This window comes from Mytilus galloprovincialis, chromosome 11 (genome assembly GCF_965363235.1).
Source record: "Mytilus galloprovincialis chromosome 11, xbMytGall1.hap1.1, whole genome shotgun sequence".
In the NCBI taxonomy this organism is placed as follows: domain Eukaryota; kingdom Metazoa; phylum Mollusca; class Bivalvia; order Mytilida; family Mytilidae; genus Mytilus; species Mytilus galloprovincialis.
This window is the reverse complement of record NC_134848.1, coordinates 2235198-2261390: the sequence shown is the minus strand read 5'-3', so window position 1 is coordinate 2261390 and position 26193 is coordinate 2235198. Positions and strand designations below refer to the sequence as shown.

At 32.4% G+C, this 26193-nt stretch overlaps 2 long non-coding RNA genes across 2 annotated transcripts in view; one reads left to right on the top strand and one right to left on the bottom strand.

The window, feature by feature from the left end:
• The window catches only part of LOC143051566 (uncharacterized), a 425778-nt gene that overhangs the window by 343679 nt on the left and 55906 nt on the right, over positions 1 to 26193 (top strand). The gene's annotated exons all lie outside the window — the stretch shown is intronic.
• On the bottom strand, positions 1609 to 7977 carry LOC143050951 (uncharacterized). The gene is made up of 4 exons (XR_012970505.1): positions 7895 to 7977; positions 5928 to 6746; positions 5335 to 5475; positions 1609 to 1712 (listed from the first exon to the last, which is right to left on the bottom strand). It is a non-coding gene; the product is annotated as an uncharacterized LOC143050951 (long non-coding RNA).

Sequence of the window (26193 nt, the reverse complement as noted above, 5' to 3'; positions counted from 1 at the left end):
ATCAATTTATAACAGTCTTTAAACATCCTTTTTTTTTTTTGAATCAGAGAAGCAAACATCATTAAGCAATGTGAAGCGTTACCCATCCTAAGAAGTAATTTTTTCTTATTCACAAAACCTCCTGTAAAAGAGGGACGAAAGATACCAAAGGGACATTCAAACTCATAAATCTAAAAATCTAAAACAAACTGACAACGCCATGGCTAAAAATGAAAAAGACAAAGATATATCACCCCTTCGAAACATATTGTTACGGTGAAAGATCGATCAGACAATTATAACTAAAGAAAAAAGTCATGGAAGCACAAACAAAATGGTTTATAAATTCATTTGATAAGGGACTTTCCGTTTTGAATTTTCATCGGAGTTCAGGTTTTTTGATTTTACTTTTACCATAATCTGAGTACACATATTTCTTGTAGTTATTTCATTTTGATAACGGTATTTTAACTCTCGTTAATATGCCAATGTCATCTATGAATATTATCATACGCTATTTTCGAAAAGTGCAACAACCTTGTGTGTATTCTTAATAAACTGCAAACAAATTAATTGCAAAAATGTATAAAAGAAATAAATATATCCAATTTTTGGCATACCAAACTGGATAAAAGAAAGTAAAAGGCAATGATGATTATCTTACAAAAGAGGGAACTAAATGGTTTTATCATAAGAGTTGTATATTTGATTAGCAATAAAAGAACGTTCACAGCAATCGACCGTAATCAAAACATCTTTAAATTGCATTGGAAAACGTTTCATTTTACCAGGTCTATGAGTTTCTGTAGTATATCTCCCTCTTGTTCTAGGATAATTGCTATAGTCTTATCTCTCATTTTGCCAATATGCTTCGTCTTTTTGCCTTTTTTGAGTTTCTTTGATACATATGACGTCTCTCTGTACTTGTAGTGTTATGGTATATGGTTGTTTCCATATTTGTTTGTTTTTATTGTTATTAAGATTAACACAATGTGGAAAGCAGTTCTCCTATTTTGGACGTTTTTATATATTATTTCTGTCTTTTTGTTCAATCATCGTTGTCAATATAATGGAATTTAATGCGACAGTAAGAGGTTAAGGTAGCTATAAAGCCAGGTTTAAATAACAAATTTCTACTTTATAAAATGCTTGTATAAAGTCAGGAATATGACCATTCGTTAGATGTGTTTAAGTTTTTGATTTTGCCATTTGATTAGGGATTTTCCCCTTTTAGAATGTCCTCGGAGTTCAGTATTTTTGTGATTTTATTTTCTCGTAGAGACTGTTGCGTGAACATACTATAAATGTTCATCACATCTCCCCACTACCACTTAACATTATGATTTTATTAGTTATGCAGCGTGACAATGAGAAGTTATATATGGGAGCCTCCGGATATCTTCCTGTTTGATAATTCTTTGTATGAATTCAGATCTTTAACATGTTTAATGTATGTTATGTTATTGTCATCCTGCTCTAATCTATTTAAAATAGGCGAAAAAGACTCGGCATAAATACTATCGTTCTCCCCCTCTTTCTCTCCCTTTTTGAACACTCGTCACAACCCTCTCTTTCTTAAAACATTTGTCAAAGATAACAATCAAACCATGAAAAAAATAAACTCATTCACATAGGAAATGACTGTTTATTGAATACATCTGAAAACTACGTTTACTGCCATACAAATCTTTTACCAACCACAGGTATACGAATCCATGTTGTTGTCAAAGCTCCTAATAATTATAAACGAAGAAGCTGAATGAATTAAATAAACATAATAAATGATGCCTTTATTCAAATTAATCTTTTAATTATAAATAACTGTTTCGTTTCAGATAAACCTAACGATATTAATTTGTACCAGAAATCTGCCGATAAAGCTCAAGCGAGAAATTCAATCATGTTGTCATGACCATGTTGCATTATTTCAGTTTTATTCTAATCTGTGCAACTTGAAATAAGCATATATTACTGCAATCTAATCATTTTGTCACTATGTTACTTGAATATATGTCCTTTTTATGTGTATGTGTGTGTTTTAATTATGTAACCGTTATGGAATAACCGTTTCAGTGATTATATCGGATATGTTCCTTATGTTGTAGCTACAATCCTTCCCTTTTCACGAAATTAACCCACCAAAAAGGACTATTTACTGGATTTGTAATAATATAAGCCACACGACACGGGTGCCATTAGTGGAGCAGGATCTGCTTACCCTTCAAGAGAACCTGAGATCACCTTGGTTTTTGGTGGGGTTCGTGTTGCTTAGTCATTAGTTTTCTATGTTGTACATGTATCTTCTGTACTATTAATTATGTGTTTATTTTCTATCTATGAGTATGACTTTTCCTCTGGCATCTTTCGTCCCTCTTCTATGTTCTTTATGCCAGAAAAATTGAATACATGTATGTGCATTCAAAGACAGCGATTCAAAATTCTAACTCTCTACCAATTGACGTCGTTTGCTCCTTGGATCATTTCAGGTTATGTAACTATAATGCTTTTATGAGATAAGGAACATGCATCATACGGACCATAGTTGTCCTTACCTGAACATTATTTACATAAATTAGGGCGTTAGTTTTCTCGTTTGAATTGTTTTACATTGTCATAATGGGGCCTTTTATATCTGACTATTCGGTATGGGCTTTGCTCATTGTTGATGTCCGTATAGTGACCTATAATTTTTAATCATGTTTGTGTTATTTTGGTCTTTTGTGAAGATTTGTCTCATTGGCAATCATACCACATCTTTTTTATATATATATTATACCTAATTTGTACTTCATTAAGCAACCACAGTTTTCATTTGTGACCCGTGCTTTGAAGTCATTGATATATCCCATATCAAACATATTGAAATTTGCATGTTATATACTTTAAAAATAAAAAATAAGATGTGGTATGATTGCCAATAAAACAACTCTCTACAAGAAACGAAATAATTTAGTAAAAGTATCTTTTTTTTATTTGTGATAACAAAAACCATGACTTAATAAAAAGTAAAACCAAAAAATTATTGAACTTGAAGGAAAATTCATAACGGGAAGTCCATTATATTTTCTCAGTAATACATATATTATGACCGTTACAAAATCAGGACCTGAGGACACTGTTTTCATTATATTTAAAATATAATTCAATTAAATATGTCAAGGATGAATACCCCATATCCTTTGTTTTCCTATTAAATAACATACTTATGTACTTTTGAAATCTATGCAGGAAACTAGAAGTCAATGAGCATTTTGAAAAACATGACTTTAGTCACTTGTAAAACATGAACAATTAACCTTTATTACTATATTCGTGAATATTCTTTTTGTGGTTTGTCAAAAAACTCGTCTTATTTTGTTTGCTTTATTTGGGTATCTGTGTCAAGAATGAAAACACATGTATACTTATTTTGTCATACACCATATTCTTCCGTCTTGCTAAATATATATAGGAATATGTTTGATAAATGCCGAAGGAAATAACTCTCCATTAAAGTCACAATTTGTAAAAATTAACCTTCATAGGTTGAAGTAAGGTCTTCCACACGGATCATTGGCTAACACCGAACAACAAGCTATAAAGGGTTTCAAAAATTATTAGCGAAGAACCAATCAAAAAGGAAAATCAACTGTCTTTTCTATATAAAAACAACCAGAAACACTAATGAACCACATCACCGGAATTTTCTAGCCATGACACGAAAACAGACATTTGAAGACCAGAAATGTCTAACCTGTCCAGGGTATTAAATTTCGTTGTTTGGTTGATTGTCGTAAGCATTACTTATTCTTTCCTAGTTATTCGTGTTGTATGTTGTACAGGAGCGGATCCAGCCACTTTAAAAAAAGGGGAATTCCAACCACATTTCCTCATTCAAATGCATTGATCTTCCACAAGGGAGTTCAAACCCCCGCAACCCCCGTACCCGCGACGGTTGTGCTTTTTTCATACGGTTATTGAGTTGATTGTTGTATTCACGTTAAAGACTTTGGAATTCGATTAAATCTTCCTGGTATTATCTTTTGTTCGCGAAACCATAATGGAGATAGACGTGGTCATCTGTCTTTCAGAAATTTAATATTTGACAACAAGAGTTTAAGATTGTTGACCTAAAGATACCGTAAGGAAGTTCGCTTCTCAGTTTCTTAATAACAAGATTATCATAGCACTAATATATATAAAACTCGTATACATCAACCCAACATTGTTAGATCTGTAAATTTCCCTTCGCAAATGTTTTATTCTTTCCTCACCGGGAGTCAAACCCATGCTACTCATATCGTGACACAAAATCGCCTGCACTGTAGCCGTCCCGCTAGACCATACGAACACCTGGGCTTCATAAAAAATGAAGTTTTCGGTGGCAGGGTGTTACCTTTCTACGTCAGTTTTAATTTAACGTCGTACTACAGTACATGATATATAAGGCATGGAGATGTTATTTTTACAGATCAGCTTAATTATCTATAGTAAAGGATCCTACAAATAAATATAAGATACAGTCACAGAAACTAATTATATTTATAAGTACGTCTGAGCTAGTGACAACTCTACAGCAGATCTATCCATCGGATCACCAGCAGTGATGGTGATACATGGCTGTGTACATAATGTATATAAAACTCGTCTAAACATCAACCCAACAGTGTTAGATCTTTAAATTTACTTTTGCAAATTTTTTGTTCTTCTCTCACCGGGATTCAAACCCATGCTACTGAGATATCGTGACACCAAATCGCCTGCACTGTAGCCGTCCCGCTAGACCACACGACCACCTGGGCTTCATAGAAAATGAAGTTTTCGGTGGCCGGGTCTTACCTTACCACGTCAGTTTTAATCTAGCGTCGTTCTACAGTACATGATATATAAAGCATGGAGATGTTATTTTTACAGATCAGATAAATAATCTACAGTAAAGGATCCTACAAATTAATATTACATACAGTCACAGAAACTAATTATATTTATAAGTACGTCTGAGCCAGTGACAACTCTACACCAGATTTATCTATCGGATCACCAGCAGTGATGGTGATACATAGCTGTGTAAATAATGTATATACAACTCGTCTAAACACCATTGACAAGTTTAAGTTCTCAAAAACTATTATAAAGTAACAAGGATGGTATTATACTTTTACAGAGGGCTTAGTATTATACATGTAAAAGATTTATAAAAGAAAATGGGCGTCACTGGGCAAAATTGTAAACGGCTAAAACCAGAAGAATCCGAAAGTGTGACAAAAATTCCTAAACATGACAAGCGAACTTCTTTGAATTATTAAATATTGGTGGAACATTGAGCTATAGTATTCATGAAAACTGAATGTGAATATTTATTGTAAAAATACTTACCACAAATGTTACAAGTAACCGGGCAAAACATTCTCAAGTCAGTTGTGCACAAAGTTTGATCGCATGTGATACGATTATCATCGACACAGGATTGTACACCTTGTGTTGTTACAGTCGTAGAAACTGCAGTTATTGTTGATGCTTAAAACATACATAGTTAATAAGTCTTATAAAATGAATTTGATACAATTCATTTTATAGAAAAGAAGATGTGGTATGATTGCCATGGCGACATCTCTCCGCAAAAAAACAATGACACAGAAATTAACAACAATCTTTTATGTCGTTACAAATTAATCTCAGACTTTGAAAAGATTATAATTTGGTGATCAAAAATTGTAATCATTTTCTATTAATGTCACCAGTCATACTCAAAAAATAATTTTGATCAGTCATTTCAAAGATGGTACAGAGCATTTTGTATTTTACTTTGGCTTTTCAGTCTTACAGGCAATTCGTCAATGAATTATTACAGTAGTAAATATTGAACTTTAAGCGGAAGCAAATACGTTTCTTACTCCCGTTATAGTTGTTTCTTCAAACTTAAAACTTTAAGGAAATAATCTTTTTCAGAATTTACTGACAAAACTTACTACAATATCCACATGTAAGGTGACATCCTATACTGCGGGCAACTTCAGCATTCAAACATATGTTGATACTTTTTCGCAAATATGGACAATTTGGATTAACGTCACAGCAGTTGGGATGGGTATTCATTGGTAAACTGGTGGTTGATGTTGTAGGACTTTTGTTATTGTACGTTGTTTGTATACCACTGGAATTAGTAGAAGAACTTTTTCCGGTTGAATTAACGTGGTAAGATATCGAAGTTATTCGCGTCATCCAGCTAGCGATAGTAGTTTTCTCGTCAGAAGTGGATCCACCAGAAGTTGGCATGTCTGTACTGGTCATGGATGACTGTACTGTAACAGAAGCATCACAAGTAAGTGGACATATCCTTGATATTAGCTTATCGCTGCAAATGATTTTCTGATTATACCTTGATAATAGATCTGTACATGCACTACTTTCATACGGATGAGCTGTTTGTGACGCAAGCATAGATTTAACAGTAGTAATTTCTTCGGGAGGCATGGTACTTACTGAAAGCAGGACGTCACCACATCTTTTGCAAGTTTGCGGACATACTTTCAATGCTGTAATATCGTCTGAACATATAGAAACAGTTTTACTTAAAGCCAGACATATTGGTTCGTCTATACACATTTTGTAATGTTTAGTTGTAACTTCAACACCACAGCGTCCGCAAAAATGACAACACAAATGATTCGCCACTATTGGTTCGTTACAAATGTCCAATTTCAAAGCATGCGCCCAGACTGCGCAATGCTCTAAATCTTGTGACTGAAATGAACCTGTAGAGACATCGGGAATAGGTGTCGTTGGCGCTGAAATAAAAAGCACGCTACTTAATGAATTGATAATTTATGTCATTAGAGACCATACCATACGTTTTTATTCTTTATATTATTATGTATAGACTAGAATGTTAGTCTATTTAATTTATTTGATTGTGTATATCATTAATCAGATACTTAAACAATTAAACGCAAGTTAACCTGTTGATTTACCCCTTTTTTTATTTCGAAAAACTCAGAGTGTTTTGAACCATTTTAACTAAAGAGTCAAAATATATTTACATTCATCGTATACACGTCTAAGAATGCCATTCGTTAAACGCAACATATTGGAACCGTGTATGTTATATATCAAGTCAGTTGGCGTGTTTAATATTTTTTAAACACGGACGGTTGGCGTGGTTGATTTTACAAACACGGTCACCAGCCCAGTAGTCAGTACTTTTTGTGCTGACATGAATTATAATTGATATGGTTATATTTATAACTTAACTGTTTACAAAATTTTGAAATTTTGAAATACTAAGGCTTTTCTACCTCATGCATAGATTACCTTAGTTGGATTTGGTAAATCTTTTAGGAATGTTGATCCTCAATGCTCTTCAAACTTGTACTTTATATGGCTTTTTTAACTTTTTGGATTCGAGCGTCACCGATGAGTCTTTCGTAGACGAAACGCGCGTCTGGCGTATATACAAAATTTAAATTTGAAACTTTCCACTTAAATCCAGACATATCGTTTTGTTAACCAGTTGTAACACCCGGGATTGGAGTTTTGGTTGCTAAAATGATATGGAAGCATTAATGAATTAATATTTGAGGTCAATACAGACCGTACAATAAGTTTTTGTATTTTATTCATATAGTAAAGGATATATAAACAGTTATTCTGATGATTTGATTGACATTTACATCAAGTTTTTATGAAGTTTTCGTTGTGATGTGTAGTACGAAATGCTCTTAAGATGCCTATACTATTTATATATATTGTCATTTCTTTAATCTTCAATATAAACGTGAAGTCTAACCCCTGACAAAGTCAAACACAACATGAAGTCATACAAATATAGCAAAAAGTGAACTACCAGCTTTAGATCTCACTGTTGGTGATCCGATTGATAAATCTGTTATAGATTTGTCACTGGCTCAGACGTACCTATATACATATATCTACATACCAAAAGACAGATGAAAACAAGTGAATCCATACAACATTAAGATCAGCATATTGATAAGACAATTATAACAAGTTAATCTTTTCTTTTATGTATAGTTTATTTGGGTCAAAGTATGTTAGTGGTTATAGAATCCGTGTGCAGTAGATAAAATATAATGAAAACTTTGCTTCAAAACGAGACGGAAGACCCCCAACGAGATTTGTTTTTATATTTGTGTGTTGTTGCAGTCGATCCAAGATTTCATTTTATTCTTATTCCTACAAAAACAAAACAATTGAACAGCAAATGCAATGATTACCTTTAATCACCAGGATTGAAGTTTTGCACACAAGACACTCGTTTCGTCGACAAATGACTTATCAGCGACCTTAGAATATTTTTTATTTATCAAAAGGCAACCAAAAAAGACATGAACTTGAGAAAGAACAATGAGGCACGTATTGTATAATTTGTTTTGCATTTTTCATATTTTTCTTGTTTCCTTGATACATGTAATATTTTTCTTTAATATTTTATTTTATTAAAAATGTTCCATTATAAGTTATTGTACCAGTGATAAATTAGTGACGTTATAATGGTTTAACGAGGCACGTGGTAAGAACGCTAAAAGTGGCGTTAAACACTTAAAATCACTCACACAAACATACTATTGTATCATTATACCAAAAGCGTTCAATTTCTTACCGTCACGACGGAGACGATGAATTCCCATTGATCAATACATAAAGTTGCTTCAGTGCCCTAAATGTCTTACATTACGAAAACTTTTAAGAAATAAAAATAATAATAATAAATACAAATCCGAGTTATAAACTAAAAACGTTGGAATATTTCATCTATAAGAGAAAAACAACTGAATTACAGTTACAAACATAAATATTCAAAAGAAAAAAGAACTAAACTATATTTAAAAGAACACAAAAACATAAGAAGAAACGAAAAATAGAACTATATATCATGTTTATGCAGTTGTGCTTCAGTTGGAGTTCAATTGCACTAAATGTTTACTCTAGAGGTAAAAGTATCCAAACTTAGTCCATCTAAAGACTTTCTGTCTAAAACTGGTTTTTTTTAGCTCTCCTTACCCCTTTAAGATTTACAAATAAGTCAACATGACCAAAATGGTCAGTTGACCCCTTTAGGAGTTATTGACCTTTATAGTCAATTTTTAACCATTTTTCGTAAATCTTAGTAATCTTTTACAAAAATCTTCTCCTCTGAAACTACTGGGCCAAATTAATCCAAACCTAGCCACAATCATCTTTGGGATATCTATTTTAAAAAATGTGTGGCGTGACCCGGCCAACCAACCAAGATGGCCGCCATGGCTAAAAATAGAACATAGGGGTAAAATGCAGTTTTTGGCTTATAACTCAAAAACCAAAGCATTTAGAGCAAATCTGACATGCGGTAAAAGTGTTAATCAGGTCAACATCTATCTGTCCTGAAATGTTCAGATGAATCGGACAACCTGTTGTTGGGTTGCTGCCCCTGAATTGGTAATTTTAAGGAAATTTTGCTGTTTTTGGTTATTATCTTGAATATTATTATAGATAGAGATAAACTGTAAACAGCAATAATGTTCAGCAAAGTAAGATTTACAAAGAAGTCAGCATGACCAAAATGGTCAGTTGACCCCTGAAGGAGTTATTGCCCTTGATAGTCAATTTTTAACCATTTTTTCGTAAATCTTAGTAATCTTTTACAAAAATCTTCTTCTCTGAAACTAGTGGGCCAAATGAAACTAAACTTGGCCACAGTCATCATTGGGGTAACTTGTTTAAAAAAATGAGTGGCGTGACCTGGCCAATCAACCAAAATGGCTGCCACGGCTAATAATAGAACATAGGGGTAAAATGCAGTTTTTGGCTTATAACTCAAAAACCGAAGCATTAAGAGAAAATCTGACAGGGTTAAATTTTTTATCAGGTCAAGATCTATCTGCCCTGATGTTTTCACATGAATCGGATAACCCGTTGTTAGGTTACTGTCCTGAATTGGTATTTTTAAGGAAATTTTGCCGTTTTTTGTTATTATCTTGAATATTATTATAGATAGAGATAAACTGTAAACAGCAATAATGTTCAACAAAGTAAGATTTACAAATAAGTCAACTTGACCAAAATGGTCAGTTGATCCCTTTAGGAGTTATTGACCTTTATAGTCAATGTTTAACCATTTTTCGTAAATCTTAGTAATCTTTTACAAAAATCTTCTCCTCTGAAACTACTGGGCCAAATTAATCCAAACTTGGCCACAATCATCTTTGGGATATCTAGTTTAAAAAAATGTGTGGCGTGACCCGGCCAACCAACCAAAATGGCCGCCATGGCTAAAAATAGAACATAGGGGTAAAATGCAGTTTTTGGCTTATAACTCAAAAACCAAAGCATTTAGAGCAAATCTGACATCCGGTAAAAGTGTTTATCAGGTCAACATCTATCTGTCCTGAAATTTTCAGATGAATCGGACAACCTGTTGTTGGGTTGCTGCCCCTGAATTGGTAATTTAAGGAAATTTTGCTGTTTTTGGTTATTATCTTGAATATTATTATAAATAGAGATAAACTGTAAACAGCAATAATGTTCAGCAAAGTAAGATTTACAAAGAAGTCAGCATGACCAAAATGGTCAGTTGACCCCTGAAGGAGTTATTGCCCTTTATAGTCAATTTTTAACCATTTTTTCGTAAATCTTAGTAATCTTTTACAAAAATCTTCTTCTCTGAAACTAGTGGGCCAAATTAATCCAAACCTAGCCACAATCATCTTTGGGATATCTATTTTAAAAAATGTGTGGCGTGACCCGGCCAACCAACCAAGATGGCCGCCATGGCTAAAAATAGAACATAGGGGTAAAATGCAGTTTTTGGCTTATAACTCAAAAACCAAAGCATTTAGAGCAAATCTGACATGCGGTAAAAGTGTTAATCAGGTCAACATCTATCTGTCCTGAAATGTTCAGATGAATCGGACAACCTGTTGTTGGGTTGCTGCCCCTGAATTGGTAATTTTAAGGAAATTTTGCTGTTTTTGGTTATTATCTTGAATATTATTATAGATAGAGATAAACTGTAAACAGCAATAATGTTCAGCAAAGTAAGATTTACAAAGAAGTCAGCATGACCAAAATGGTCAGTTGACCCCTGAAGGAGTTATTGCCCTTGATAGTCAATTTTTAACCATTTTTTCGTAAATCTTAGTAATCTTTTACAAAAATCTTCTTCTCTGAAACTAGTGGGCCAAATGAAACTAAACTTGGCCACAGTCATCATTGGGGTAACTTGTTTAAAAAAATGAGTGGCGTGACCTGGCCAATCAACCAAAATGGCTGCCACGGCTAATAATAGAACATAGGGGTAAAATGCAGTTTTTGGCTTATAACTCAAAAACCGAAGCATTAAGAGAAAATCTGACAGGGTTAAATTTTTTATCAGGTCAAGATCTATCTGCCCTGATGTTTTCACATGAATCGGATAACCCGTTGTTAGGTTACTGTCCTGAATTGGTATTTTTAAGGAAATTTTGCCGTTTTTTGTTATTATCTTGAATATTATTATAGATAGAGATAAACTGTAAACAGCAATAATGTTCAACAAAGTAAGATTTACAAATAAGTCAACTTGACCAAAATGGTCAGTTGATCCCTTTAGGAGTTATTGACCTTTATAGTCAATGTTTAACCATTTTTCGTAAATCTTAGTAATCTTTTACAAAAATCTTCTCCTCTGAAACTACTGGGCCAAATTAATCCAAACTTGGCCACAATCATCTTTGGGATATCTAGTTTAAAAAAATGTGTGGCGTGACCCGGCCAACCAACCAAAATGGCCGCCATGGCTAAAAATAGAACATAGGGGTAAAATGCAGTTTTTGGCTTATAACTCAAAAACCAAAGCATTTAGAGCAAATCTGACATCCGGTAAAAGTGTTTATCAGGTCAACATCTATCTGTCCTGAAATTTTCAGATGAATCGGACAACCTGTTGTTGGGTTGCTGCCCCTGAATTGGTAATTTAAGGAAATTTTGCTGTTTTTGGTTATTATCTTGAATATTATTATAAATAGAGATAAACTGTAAACAGCAATAATGTTCAGCAAAGTAAGATTTACAAAGAAGTCAGCATGACCAAAATGGTCAGTTGACCCCTGAAGGAGTTATTGCCCTTTATAGTCAATTTTTAACCATTTTTTCGTAAATCTTAGTAATCTTTTACAAAAATCTTCTTCTCTGAAACTAGTGGGCCAAATTAATCCAAACCTAGCCACAATCATCTTTGGGATATCTATTTTAAAAAATGTGTGGCGTGACCCGGCCAACCAACCAAGATGGCCGCCATGGCTAAAAATAGAACATAGGGGTAAAATGCAGTTTTTGGCTTATAACTCAAAAACCAAAGCATTTAGAGCAAATCTGACATGCGGTAAAAGTGTTAATCAGGTCAACATCTATCTGTCCTGAAATGTTCAGATGAATCGGACAACCTGTTGTTGGGTTGCTGCCCCTGAATTGGTAATTTTAAGGAAATTTTGCTGTTTTTGGTTATTATCTTGAATATTATTATAGATAGAGATAAACTGTAAACAGCAATAATGTTCAGCAAAGTAAGATTTACAAAGAAGTCAGCATGACCAAAATGGTCAGTTGACCCCTGAAGGAGTTATTGCCCTTGATAGTCAATTTTTAACCATTTTTTCGTAAATCTTAGTAATCTTTTACAAAAATCTTCTTCTCTGAAACTAGTGGGCCAAATGAAACTAAACTTGGCCACAGTCATCATTGGGGTAACTTGTTTAAAAAAATGAGTGGCGTGACCTGGCCAATCAACCAAAATGGCTGCCACGGCTAATAATAGAACATAGGGGTAAAATGCAGTTTTTGGCTTATAACTCAAAAACCGAAGCATTAAGAGAAAATCTGACAGGGTTAAATTTTTTATCAGGTCAAGATCTATCTGCCCTGATGTTTTCACATGAATCGGATAACCCGTTGTTAGGTTACTGTCCTGAATTGGTATTTTTAAGGAAATTTTGCCGTTTTTTGTTATTATCTTGAATATTATTATAGATAGAGATAAACTGTAAACAGCAATAATGTTCAACAAAGTAAGATTTACAAATAAGTCAACTTGACCAAAATGGTCAGTTGATCCCTTTAGGAGTTATTGACCTTTATAGTCAATGTTTAACCATTTTTCGTAAATCTTAGTAATCTTTTACAAAAATCTTCTCCTCTGAAACTACTGGGCCAAATTAATCCAAACTTGGCCACAATCATCTTTGGGATATCTAGTTTAAAAAAATGTGTGGCGTGACCCGGCCAACCAACCAAAATGGCCGCCATGGCTAAAAATAGAACATAGGGGTAAAATGCAGTTTTTGGCTTATAACTCAAAAACCAAAGCATTTAGAGCAAATCTGACATCCGGTAAAAGTGTTTATCAGGTCAACATCTATCTGTCCTGAAATTTTCAGATGAATCGGACAACCTGTTGTTGGGTTGCTGCCCCTGAATTGGTAATTTAAGGAAATTTTGCTGTTTTTGGTTATTATCTTGAATATTATTATAAATAGAGATAAACTGTAAACAGCAATAATGTTCAGCAAAGTAAGATTTACAAAGAAGTCAGCATGACCAAAATGGTCAGTTGACCCCTGAAGGAGTTATTGCCCTTGATAGTCAATTTTTAACCATTTTTTCGTAAATCTTAGTAATCTTTTACAAAAATCTTCTTCTCTGAAACTAGTGGGCCAAATTAAACTAAACTTGGCCACAGTCATCATTGGGGTAACTTGTTTAAAAAATGAGTGGCGTGACCTGGCCAATCAACCAAAATGGCTGCCACGGCTAATAATAGAACATAGGGGTAAAATGCAGTTTTTGGCTTATAACTCAAAAACCGAAGCATTAAGAGAAAATCTGACAGGGTTTAATTGTTTATCAGGTCAAGATCTATCTGCCCTGATGTTTTCACATGGATCGGATAACCCGTTGTTAGGTTACTGTCCTAAATTGGTATTTTTAAGGAAATTTTGCCGTTTTTTGTTATTATCTTGAATATTATTATAGATAGAGATAAACTGTATACAGCAATAACGTTCAGCAAAATAAGATCTACAAATAAGTTTACATGACCAAAATAGTCAATTGACCCCTTATGGAGTTATTGCCCTTTATAGTTAATTTTTAACATTTTTCATAAATTTTTGTTCATTTTTAGAAAATATTTTCCACTGTAATTACTGGGCCAAGTTCATTATAGATAGAGATAATTGTAGCAACAAGAATGTTCAGTAAAGTAAGATCTACAAACACATCACTATCACCAAAACACAATTATGTCATGAATTTATCCGTGTCCATTGTTTAATATGCACAAGACCAAGGTGAGCGACACAGGCTCTTTAGAGCCTCTAGTTTCTTTAATTTACTTTACAGAAAGATCAATTATGTGGTGGAAGAAATTATATAAACAACAGAGGACAAGTACGACATCAACTAAGCTGTGTTCCGTCCCAGGTATGATGGGTGTTTTAACAATTGATAAAAGGAAAAAAGGAAAAAATTACTAAGAAAAATTCAAATCGGAAAGCCCTTATCAATTTTCTTAGCAAAATCAAAAGCTATTCAATATAAAATCATTATCTTTGGAATATGTTTCGCTTCAGTTTGAAACAATTATTGTCAACGATGTCTGAGATACATGTATACTTGGATTTTAAAGGTTTTCTTAACATTATGTAACCTATGTCGTATGTACTCCTTCAATTCGAAACTTTAAAATTATCGTATCACCCACTTTTCTGTACTATAAATTTCAACTCAATATGGCCATGACAAAGTTCTGTAGTGGTTAAAAGGCTTTTTTAAACATTATTTTATCAAGACGTGTAAGTAACTACACAAAAACACCACATGCAGACTAAACGCGAAAATCAGTCAACCAGAACAAAATCATCATACATATTATTAGTACCACATCTGTTCAATTCAAATAAAAATTCTTGATAGGTCAATTTTTTTTGTGTCGTTTCTTAGTAAGTAAAAAGATTAAGAATGTCAAAGAGACACAAAATACTTATTTCGCAAAAATCGGTTAACCGATACAAAAAGAGAACAGGATCCCGTTGCTTTGACTTTATATATGATGTGTTTCTATCAGTTTAAGATTGAAACTCGGATCTATTGTCGCTTATTCGATTTGTAACTATAGTTGCCTATATTTGAAAGGCATCGTTATACATTGAAATCATGCCATGGGTATTCAGTTATAAGGAAATACCATAATTGTTTTGAAAAAAACTTAAATACCCTGAAAACCCTAAATGCCCTAAATACCCTTAATACCCTAAATACCCTAAAAACCCTAAATACCCTAAATAACTCTAAACACATTAAATTCCCTAAATACCCTAATACCCTAAATACCCTTAATACCCTAAAAACCCTAAATACCCTAAATAACTCTAAACACCCTAAATTACCTAAATACCCTAAATACCCCTACACACCCTAGTCCACCAGAGTTTGTTTGATTACACCATTTGTTGTTATTTATGTTAAAACATAGAAAGATATTTGTGAAACTGAGTATCTTATTTAATATTTCAGATATGCCAAAAAAACAGTGATTTCGAATTTTTCCTTATTTAATTCGGCAGAACCATATATATTGGACCAAATACAATGCTGTGACTCAGATTTATGTAATCACGGACGAACATTGAAAACCGGTAATCCTCTTAATATTCATCTCAGAAACATGTTTGATGTGAGCCAATTATCTGTGTTGACGCTCGTGCTTTATACATTGTGACTTGGATGGAGGGTTTTCTCAGTAGCACCATAAGCACATCTTATTTTCTATATAAACACAAATTTACTTGAGGCAAAATAGTGGTCGTTTAGTCGATAAGCGACTTAATCAAAAGCTCTAATGTCATGGATTGGATGTTGGGCACCTTTATTTTGTCACAGGGGATCCCCCGGGTACCCTTTGCTTCGACAAAATAACCCCATTCATATATTGACTTCGTCTAGAAATCTGACTTATTCATTTGGGTGACATGAAAGTGTGTTTTTAATTATGTTTTCATTTTTTTTATATAAAAAGGCCGTTAGTTTTTTCGTTTGAATTGTTTTACATTGTCATTTCGGGGTCTTTTATAGCTGTCTATGCGGCATGGGCTTTGCTCATTGTTGAAGGCCGTAAGGTGATCTATAGTTGTTAATTTCTGTGTCATTTTGGTCTCTTGTGGCAGTTGTCTCATTGGCAATCATACCACATCTTCTTTTTTTATATTTACAATAGATGATAAAGTACTACAGTGTAAAAAAGTCTAGTTCATCACTTTCATTTTCCACTGATTATATTGACGAGTTGATATATTGGTGTACATATTGTGTTAGTTACTTAGAATTTCCACGTATATAAGAACAAAATCCGCCTTATTTGAGCATGGTTATATTAAATATTGATTTGATTTTCCCACAACTAAGTATTTTTGCACTTATATTTCATAGCGATATTCAGTCATGTTATGCTGATTTCCAATGTCTCTCTGTTTGCGGGAGACATGTGAAATGTAACGGATATGGGGCAATAGTACGAAGACAGCACATACTTACCAAATGCAACACGCACACAAGGCCCTTTTAAGCTGATTGTGATTGTTTGTTCTTATGTTGTACTTGTATACCAGATAGAGGGTTGAGCGCTCACAAACATTTTTAACCCAACTACATTTAGTAATGCCTGGTTGATGCTTGTAGGTCAGTAGTTGTTGTTTGTTTACGTCTGTCATAAATTTTGTTGTTGCTACATATTAGGCCGTTAGTTTTCACAATTGAATTTTTCATATTTGTCATGTCGGGGTATTTTAAAACCTACTATATGGTATGGGTTTTTCTCATCGTGAATAGCTGTACGGGTGCCTATAATTGTGTAACTACTTTTTGGAACTGTGTTTGATAGTAAGACCAATGTCTGTTTTGTTGTGTAAATCGGAACTGTCAAACAGACAACAGAACATGAAACATAGATTACACAATCATTTAGCTCATATAAACGAGGACATTTCTGAATAAAAGTCCATTTAGTGTCAACACCCACTTACGAGCTCCCTTTAACGCCACCATAGTGTAAAACACATTGTGAAGATGTTGAAAAAACAATGATTTTTGACAACAATAAAAAGAGCGTCTTTTCCGATACAAGAAACTCTATATAAGTATATTTATCTTATAGTCCCGTTATTGGTTTGAAGTTTTCGATTAATCTTTTTCTGCTGATGTATCGTTTATTAAAGAAAACATGCCAGTCATAATTTAGACAATAGTGAACTTTTTTTGAAAAACTAAGGATTTTCTAATCCTAGAAATAGATTACCTTATCCGTATTTGGCACACTTTTTGGGAATTTTTGATCCTCAATGCTCTTCAACTTTGTACTGGTGTCGATTTATAACTATTTTGATATGAGCGTCACTGATAAGTCTTATGTGGAAAAACGCGCGTCTAGCATGCCAAATTATATAACTACCTTTGATAACTGTGTAGCGTTGTCGTTTTGTATGGATTCGTGTTTGTCGATGTGTTATTTTGGTAGCGTAAATTACGTAAAATCCATACTCAAATGGCACGAAGAAAACAAACCACAACACAAAGTTTCAAATAAAATCACTATGTAATCTGTTAAATGTATATCAGTTTAACATAATAAAACAGTTGAACAATAATCCTAATTCACTAAAACAATATTACTCTCAACACTTCTAACTAACAATATCAATTCTATCTCTTCCCATATTATCACCCTCTCTGATCTCTCTCGCATCCCCTTATATACAAAAATACAGGCGGTACCCCGACGGTTACAACGATGGGGTACCGGGCGGTTCTAAAGACACCGGGCGGTACCTCAACGGTTCTAAAGATTGTCTACCGGGCGGTACCCTGAAAGTTTCAAAGATGGGGTACCGCGCGGTTCTTAAGATACCGGGCGGTGAATTTAAATGAATTATAGATACCGTTCAAATAAATAAAAAAAATGGGCATTGCCCTGTAGAAATGTAATTCAACCCAAATGTATTAATAAAAAGATATCTTACATAATAATAATTATACTGTCTAATTAAAATCACTACAACTGATTAAACACAATGTATAGTTAAATAAATTGTCTAAGTCATCTACATCTTTATTACAGAAATTTATGATGGACAGATAAATCATTATCTGCAGATTTGATATCACCTTAAATGTACTATGTACACATTTGTACACATCTATAGTTAAATAGATACACACTATTCATAAAAATATTTCACAACACAATTGTAACACTTACTAGGATTACTTTCCGTGGTGATTTTATTAAATCTTTTATATCAAAGCTGCATATATTTGACCATATTGACCCAAAAAAGGTAAGTTATAAGAGTTTGTATAATTTCTTAAAAGCTGTGTGTTTGCCATTGTCCATTTGGAGAAGAAAAGTCATGTTCTTAGAAACTATCATTTGGATCATTAACCAGGTAACATCATAAGATACCTGCAGACACGTTTTGTTCACCAGACGTGCTTTTACAAACGATTGACCCCTAGCGCGCGATTTAAAGCAGTTGATATATGAAGAAATTCTGTTTGACTTATTGATACTTCTGGTTTTTAATCTTAGCCATGGCGTTGTCAGTTTATTTTTGATTTATGAGTTTGAATGTTCTTCTGGTATCGTTCGCGCTTCCTTTGTTTTCTTTTCGTTTCTATATTCGAACGAAGTTTTCAATTTGAATACAGAACAAAGTTTATTTTCAACACATTTCGAATCATTTGGAATAGCCTATTTGATATATCTTCAAAATTGTAAGTTTTATTTATCCCTTTTAAAAATAATTTTAAAATGTTCAATTTTTACAACACACCCTTGTTTTTCCAATAGAAAATTAGAAGTATCTCTCTGTGCATAAAAAATGGTTGATACAATGAGAAAGTCTCATCCTATATAATTGCTAAAGGAGGGACGAAAGACACCAGAGGGACATTCAAACTCATAAATCGAAAGTAAACTGACAACGCCAAGGCTAAACATTAAAAGGACAAACCAATCAGTCAGATAGTAATTGTTTTCGGTGAGTATGGTCTTTTCGACGTTGACTTTTGACATTGATGGATTGTTGTTGTTCAGAAAATATGACGCATTGACATGTCTATCACTCCTTCTTACTTCGAATTGAAAACAGCCGACCTTTGGCAGGATAATTGCAGTTCTAGTGAATTAAGATACAAAACGAACGCACCTGACACAACATGCACAAGCCGAGTCGAAACTCCGAACTTCAGTATTGAGCTGACTAGTTCGACTACCAAGACTACTCGACCACTGACTTTATTTCACCTCAGTTATGAAAGACTAGGATGACTAGTTCAACTAACTCGACAACTGAGGTTCATTTCACAATCACAGTATTCCAATAATAGTAAAAAAACAAAAATATCAAACTCAAAGAAAAATTCATAACAATTCCTTGATCAAATGGCAAAGAAAAATCTCGAACACATAATAGGAAAGGAAATGCTTTTCCATTATTAATCATTAATGGTTGTATACTATCTTTATCTATAAACTAAACCATATATAATCATTTCATTATGGTAGGGTTTTATTTATTATATGTCTGTGCTTTTGACTACCTTCACGGTGTGTTACGGTGTTAGTGACTAAATACTGCACTCGTTCTATTTGAGCAGTCAAAATGCGTTGACTGTATATTATTATGTCATATACAGTTACTGAATCGATATTACTTTTCCTCATGAATAGTTAAATAGAATTTGCCTAAATTATATTTAATTATTCATACGACTTCTTCAACCTGTGCTTGTTTCCAATGTATACAACGATGCGTGGAACGACTCATACTTGTTTCTTTTACAATTTGTGGAAAAACATATTTTACTGGTTATTTTGTTTGTTTGCAACCTATAAATCATTATGTGTTATGCTTATTGCTGATATTTTAGTCCATACTCAAACGAATTCGTTCACCATCAATTGCGGTTATTAACAGGTTATGTATAATTCATTGTGTTGCATATTTCTCCGCCTGCATGATGTGAGGCATTTTTAAGGGGGGATTTTTCCCAATATTTAAATGAAATAAATAATATTAACACATTAAACAACAATTGAGAATGTTTTTTTTTTATTGCAGTATAAAGACAATAATAGTGCATTGACTTGACATATCAACGATATAAGATTCGGCACGAAACGGGGAAAAGCGCGACAAAGCCTGGCATTTGCCCGTTTCTACGCCTCATCCTTATATCGTTGATATGTCAAGTATATGCACTATTATTGTCTATATATACAGGGTAGGTAAATTTTAGATCGGGCAACTATTGAATTATCTCCCAGACTATCTTATTTTTAGAATTAAGACGTTATTATAAACCATGATATCAAAACTTACCTAAGACATGTTTTGTTTACTATCATGAGAATATCATGCGAATATCAAACAACTTGAGAGAAAAACATAATACCTGAAAGTAACGTAAAACTACTTCAACCGTATTTTGATTTTATAATGCATTACAATTTACCATATATTAACATAAAACATGCTTACTGACCAAATAATAGATATACAGGCATTTTACCTATGCTATTCCTAAAGTGTATATATGATATAAGATATTCATTCATTCATGAAAAAGTAAAATTCATATTTCAGTTATCTTAAATAAGTCAGACGTTAGTGAGTAGATATTATAAAATATACTGACCGACTTAAGCATCTCAATACCAGGTTGTTATTTTTAATTCCCATTTTCAAATATGCAAATTTTGTTACACAAATATATAGCATAAGTTTCAATATATTAGAAAAAAAATGTGCAAAAGTAAAAAAGTGATTTTGTCATTAGTATTGTTAAAATCACCTGGTTTTCATCTTATCAATCAATGTCTCACCGTAGACATTTGTAGACGACAAGGACTGCCTGTAACCAAGGCCAAAAATTGATTGGTACTGAAGGTTAACCAAATCTGTAGGCATGTGTTTATTTTTGTTTTGTACCTTCTGATTTGCCCTTGACCCACGTGTTACAAAATATTTACTTTGACCCTTTGACAAAAATATAAAAAAAATCAAAAAAAAATAACCAGACAGTTTATCGGAAAATTTTATTGAATATGACACTAATTTTGGTCATCGAAAAGCCTAATTTTTCCAAACCAAAAGAACGTGATTAAATCTTTCAAGTTATTTTTTTTTTTTTTTTTTTTTTTTAACAGTTCTCATGTTTTATTGACAGTTTTTCACATTTGTTAGTTGATACATCAAATACCGGTACCTTATCCCGGCCTCGTTAACCGTTAGCAGTATATAATAAATTTTGTTAGTATTTGTTAGTTTAATTTGTGTTTGAAACATACATTTTTAATTATAATATAATCTGACTGATTGTTAGTCAATTACAAATAGAAAAAAAAATACAATATAAGCATATATAATTGCAAATCATTCACATTTATAATTACGTAATTTTGTACCGTATTTGACCCTTACTTTAACATCCTCATTATTGAATCATTCTACCTGACACATATTGCTCGTTTAGAAAAATCGTGCAGATGTCTTAGTGTGATCAGATAATCGTAACTTGACGTGATTGAGGGATAATATACTTCACGTGTTAATCTTTTCGCTTTTGGATTATTATCAAAAGGTGAGATATTGTATGTTTATTATTATAGAAATATGAATTTATTATCTTTGTACATAATCTGTACCTTATTGGTTTTTGATTTAAGTTTTAGAATAGGTGTTATTTAAGGGTTTTTCTTTACGGCCGCTGAGGTGTCGATTTTTATATTTTATAATCTAACAGTTTAAAGATTTTTTTGAAATTTGCTAATTAAATTACTTTTACTTTTTTTTACACATCTGTTAACTTCAAAATATAATTCAAATTCTTTTTTAAAGATATTGTATATGTCGGCGGATTTTGTTCTTTGCTCCGACGTGTAAAATGATTTGTAAATTGAGAAACCTATCAACGTTATAATAAGATTTATGTCATTATAATGTCGGTCTCCTATTTTATATCCAAAGACTATATCTATTAAGTTTATTTTCTTACAGAAGTTTATGATATTCATTTTTTCTGTTATTTTATTCCACAAATCTTTTAAAAATTTACAGTCGATAAAAAAATGTTGATAATTGTCTGTGCATTTGCATAAAGTACACTCTGACGTATTATATATTTTCCATTTAAAAAGATTTTCTGTGTTCGGCAATATATAGCTAAATAGTTTCCATTTATATACTTTAAGTTTGTTTGTGTATATTTCTTTGTTAGTAAATGATAAGGAGTGTTTAATTTGTAATGGTTTTACGCCTAATAATTTTTGCCATTTTATTAATCCAATGTTTGCAGTTATTTTGTTTTTTAAAAAATATTGATATACGGTTTTGTTATCTAGATCTGCTAAATTTATTTCTGTTTCATTCATTCTGATTATTTTTTCGTTAATATTAACGCGGGTTTTAACAGATTTATTTGTTTTCAGGATATCTATCCAACATTTTGGAATAGCTTTTTTTAATATTGATAGTTCGGCTATCCAGTTGTGTTTTATTTCTAACTTACGCAGTATTGTCTTTTCATTGATTTGACCGTTTTCGTCAATTATTTCATTTATATAGATTATATTGCTTCCGATCCAATTAGCATCAATAATGGTTTATTTTTTATTTTTATGTTTTTATTACCCCATATAATTTCTTTGCGTATTTCTCTAAAGTTAGTGGGTGATTTAGTTTGACCTCCACCTTTCCGTATCCAACATTTTACAATATCCAGATAAAATTCTGGTAGTTCAGTTGTTATTTTAAGTGGTTTTAAATTTTTAAGTTCTAAATTCATTTTGAAGATAAGGAAGTTTTTCCCGTATTTATCAAAAAAGAATCTCGGAATAATTGACCAATTTTCATGTTTTGACTCCATTAGTCTTGATACCCATTTAATTTTAAGTGTGTTGAAGTAGCTGTCGATATCTATCATATTAAGTCCTCCCGTACTGTAATCTGCTATGAGAGTTGACCTTTTTAATTTATCTTGTTTACCGTTCCAGATGAAATTAAAAATTTCTTTTTCTAGGTTGTCGCTATATTCAAGTTATTTTTACAGAGTTGTAGTATTATGTACCACCTTAATGAACATAGTTGAACATATTATTAAACCATTTATCACAACTGAAGGCAATCTACAAATACTTTCAATAAATTCTCAAATTTTCACCACAAATTAAGGATTGAATAAACACTGAGAACTTACAAAATATCATAGAACGTCGTAGGAAATACCATATGATTGATAGATTTCATTATTTCATGATTTTTCCGTCAAACATCAGGACAGTAGCTCTATGTAAATACATTCATTAAACGTTCGAAGTACTAGTGTATTTCACCAGTTTATCACAAAACCATGTTCAGACCTTTTGAACTGTTAACACAAAATAATACAATATCATATGCAATGTATACATGTATTTTGTCAAAGCAGTTTCATTTACTTATACTAAGTGTCCACAATTTCTCCTCAATTACACTTTATTCTTTTTTTTCAGAAATAAATGGTAGAGATGGAACTATCAGTTTGAACTATTGCTTTAGGATTTTTACTTTTGTTACCTCTCGCTGTTATAGTTGAGTTTGAAGTTGATAGTTTTCTACAAAGACAATGGAACATCCCATGTAAGTGTTTATGCACGACCAAAAAACACCACAGCAAAAACAAATGACTTGACGAAGCCAATTTTACAAGTATTTTCTGCTTAATATTTGTGTCTCATATAACGTTTTGGTTACTCACGACAAAGTTAGTTTAAATTTTTGTAAATCAACGTCAGCTGTAATTGTTTTTTTTTTCCGCTGAGTTGACGAAATGTTTGTTAACCTTATGCTAGAACTCTGTACTGTAACAATCGTTTTTAGAAACAATTAACTGTAAATTGTCGATTTGAATAGAAAATTGACGATTTTATTTTTAACATCATAGTTAACATTTAAAAAATAAAAAACATAACCTTTTTGTAGCTTTTTGTCTCAGTTGTCATTTAAAAAAAAACCATCAATTTCTTTGTTGCGCAAAGTACTGTGATCTAAAATATCAGTAAAACTACAGTTTAGTGCATTTCTTGGCTTTCAAAATGCTACATGTTTTTTTGCGTTCTTCTTTTATACACATGCGATACATTATTGACTTTCAAATAAATGGATGCGAGTTGTTTGATGAAAGCAAACTCAGAAGAAACGATTTAGGCGCAAGTTATTAATAAATCGTTATTTTCATTTATTGTTTTTTTTTTAAATAGAAAAGAAAAGACACATATATACATTCATGACACATATTCTGCTATACACATAATAAAAGCATAGGAATAGCGCTTAAATAGCTACGTGTACATTGAGGCCATCAATACTGAGCAAAACAGCATCTCACCTTACTGGGAGTTATAAATGTTTGCTTTCGTGAGTTTATGAAATACACTGTCATTCTAAAATTGTGTTCCTTAAAAAAAACCTAGAAAATTGAAGTTTAAAATTGCTATCCTTTTTTTATAATTTTATTTAAAGGTATCCGGTATTTTTATGTTTTTTATATTCCGTCGTTAATGTTAATGTGAGTTCCTTCTTGCATTTAGAATACAAATAATTTTAGAATGATATTCATAATGGGTTTTCTTTGTTACAGTTCCATTTAAGGATTCTTACACGGCAACGGGTTAGATTAACTGTGAGTATTTTTTATTATATTGTTTTTCACATAGATTGCAAACTAAAATAGCATTTTAAATCTACTAGTGATTTAGCAAAGGCTTAAAAGTTTGCCATCGGTTATTCTTTTTAACTTCATTTCAAGTGATCCATTATTTTTATGTTCAGACACTCAAATCAATGAATGTGTTCGTAGATAGTAGATGTTGTTATGTTCTGTTAAATTGTTCCTTTTAAAATTGTTATACGATGATGACTGATGTACCTATATTTTGACTATTTTATTTATTGTGTCTGTTTATTTAACGCATCAATGTAAATATACCGGACATTCATGAGACTGTCATTGAAGTGGGAGGGTTAGCGCTATTGAACCAGGTTTAATCCACCATATTCTACATTTGAAAATGTCTGTACCAAGTCAGGAATATGACAGTTCTTGTCCATTCGTTTTTGATGCATTTTGTTATTTGATTTTGCCATGTGATTATGGACTTTCCGAATTGATTTTCCTCTAAGTTCAGTATTTTTGTGATTTTACTTTTCACAGGTAAAATTGGGGAAAATAAGGCAATCAAAACCATGAGTTGACGATAAATACAATGGCCTTAGAAAATCGTCGAAAGACAAACAACAGTACTCATAGTTCATTCAAAAATACCTCCCTATTTCAAAGATCAGTCTTTACCATACATTTATATCAAAGATTCCCGTAGTTTTTTCCTATATACCGTCGAATATGTCAAATGTGATTTCCTTCTAAACGAGATTAAACAGAGGAAACCGAAGAGGACATGACACTTTGAAAGTTAAAATGATTATTACCAAAGTCATTCGTAATTTAATTAACGGTGTTGAGGACTTGTATTTAGAGGGTTGCTGCTCACAAGAAAGCTATTAAACCAAAAGTTCCAAATTAATTGTTTCAAATATTTAGTTGATAGAAAAGTTTGACACAAGATCTGTAAAACATTTTTTTTTAGAAGATATAGTTTAAGTGCCAATGAGACAACTGTCCACAAAAGACCAACTATCACATTAATTGATATATATAGGTCACTGTAAGGCATTCAACAATGAGTAAATCCCATACCGCATGGTCAGCTATATAAGGCCCCCAAATGACAGTGTAAAACAATTTGAACGAGAACACTGATGACCTAATGAATGTACAAAACAAGGAACGAAAATCAACAATGATAAATAAAGGCAACAGTTGTATACCGGTGTTCAAAACTCATAAATCGATATAAAAAAAAGTCCGGGTCACAAACCAAAACCGAGGGAAACACATCAGATATAAGAAAATGACGACACAACACTAAAAAGTAAAAGACACAGAAACGAACTAAGCATTAGACAGAATCCGATGAGAATAACAAATATAACATCAAAACTAAGTACATGAATTTGGGATAGAAAGGTACCATGACACGTCTTATAATAATGTGAATTCACACTCGAATATAAGAGGAAACAAACGACACAAAAGAAACACAACGTGTTA